The sequence below is a fragment of the Nematolebias whitei genome, chromosome 8, assembly GCF_014905685.2.
Source record: "Nematolebias whitei isolate Nwh7 chromosome 8, NemWhi1, whole genome shotgun sequence".
Classification (NCBI taxonomy): Eukaryota; Metazoa; Chordata; class Actinopteri; order Cyprinodontiformes; family Rivulidae; genus Nematolebias; species Nematolebias whitei.
The window spans coordinates 33,955,446-33,957,659 of NC_056505.1; the positions used below are offsets into that span (position 1 = coordinate 33,955,446).

Below are 2,214 nucleotides of genomic sequence, written 5' to 3' on the forward strand. Positions count from 1 at the left end.
ACACACACACACACACTGCACAACACACACACACACACACACACACACACACACTGCACAACACACACACACACACACACACACCGGAGGAGAGAAACTAAGACTCTGCTTTAAAGTTTGTGGAGCTTGGAAAGCCTGAGGGAGGTGGTGACTTCTCCCTGAGTCTCGACTGCATGCTGAACACACGTGTAGAGCATGTAATGTGTGCAGAGCTCAGATGAGTAACTGGAGCATTAAACACCACGAGAACATGGACATGCTTCATGCTTGTGTGGATGTTTATGAAACATTCACACTGTGATCCATTGTTCTTCCGTATGTTTGTCGGTATGATCCTCATCCCTCAGTTTTCAGTCGGTTTCAACAAATCATGAATCAAAACGTTCAGCACTTTCAGGACAATCCTGCTATGACTTTTGGTGTTGATGCAATTTTAGCTTCTTGAAATATTTAGCCCTTTCTGACATTTTTGTCCTCATAGAAAATAAGATTGAGCTCATTTTAAATCCTTCAAATCTTTAGATGTGCTTACATCCTTTTATTGCTCCTTTCACATTTTGTTCTGCTTGAGCTTCTTTCAGCTTCCTTCTGCAAATTTAAACTTTTTTCAGCTACTTTCAGCTAAATGCAGCTGTTTTTTCAGCTGTTTTGTGCTAACTGCAGAATTTTTTAGCTAATTTCTACCGTTTTGTGCTAATTTCTGCTTCTTTCAGCCTACCAGTAATTTGGCCAACATGTTCTGCTTTCGTACGTTACCGGTAATTTAAATTTAAGCTTATTCATCGTTTTCAGATAGCTTTTTAGCATTTTTAGCTAATTTCAGCAGTTTTCAGATAAATTCAAGTTTTTCTTAGTAATTTTTGCTACTTTCAGCCTAATTAACTTATTTATGCCAAGTTCTTCAGCTTGTTGTGCTCTTTCCAGCTTTTTCAGCTACTTTCAGCCTTTTCTGTTATTTCAGCTACTATTTAGCAGTTTTTATTTTTTAGCTAATTCCACTTTTTTTTTTTTTTTTTTTTTTTAAGCTCATTTCAGTTCTTTCTACTTTATTCTGGTAGATTAAGCTTCTTTCTGCCTTTTCAGCTACTTTCTGCTATTTTTTTTTTTATTTTAAGCTTTTTTTTAGCTAATTTTCCTAATTTTGTGCTTATTTCTGCTTATTTAAACCTAATTAATCAAATATGTGTTTTTTCTGCTTTTCCTGCTAAGTTAGTCTTGTTCTTTCACTTCAGCTACATTTCAGCATGTTTTTGTAGCTAATTTCAGCTGTTTTTCAGCAAGTTCTTCTGCAATAAGCATTCACACTGCATTGTCACAGGACATGCAGTTTCTGTTATTCTACAGTAACTGTGTTTGATGATGTCAACAGGCCTGCCATATTACATAATAAATCATATTAATGTAGTAGTACTATATGACAGTCGTGTTGATATCTGCATCATGGTTATGGTTTTCTAGATTTCCCTGTAAACCAGTGAGTAAAACAAACAAATGTAGGGCCTTATTAAAGGTTTAATCTTTTCCAGATTTCATGTTTCAAAATGCAGATACATTTTTAACTTAAAATGTACCTTATAATGTAGAGGATTATTTTTTCAACAAGTTCTTGACTTTCAACAGTTTAACAGTACAAGACTCAAAATGTTTTTACTCTCAACAAAAACAAAGTAAAAAAAGTTTCAGTTCAACAAAACGCTCAAAGCTTCATTAAACTCTGCCTGCGAGTCATTTATAAATAAAACATTACTGTGGTACATAAAGAATAGTTGAAAACAATGGTGTTGTATTAAAAAGGTGTTCTTTTTGTCTGACTGACTATGATGATGATGATGATGATGATGATGATGATGATGATGATGATGATGAAGAGTTGCTTAACTGAAAGCTTTGCCTGGTTTTCAAGGTTCAAGTTTCACCCAAACATAGCAAAAATATAAAGTGTAAAAAGAAACGGTACATAAGGATCCAAGATCTACAATAAACAATAACAATGTAATATATCTTATTTTATAATGCAGTGCATTAAACAGCAGCCTGAACATTTTATTATTCTTTATGGCAGAATATACTAATAATTAATTAATAACTTTATTTATCACTTATTTATCAAATAATAATAAACAATATTATATATATATATATATATATATATATATATATATATATATATATATATATATATATATATATATATATATATATATATAGGGAGTG

At 32.2% G+C, this 2,214-nt stretch overlaps 1 protein-coding gene across 1 annotated transcript in view; it reads right to left on the reverse strand.

Moving 5' to 3' along the window:
* The window catches only part of kat6a (K(lysine) acetyltransferase 6A), a 49,920-nt gene that overhangs the window by 19,013 nt on the left and 28,693 nt on the right, over positions 1-2,214 (reverse strand). The window lies entirely within an intron of this gene.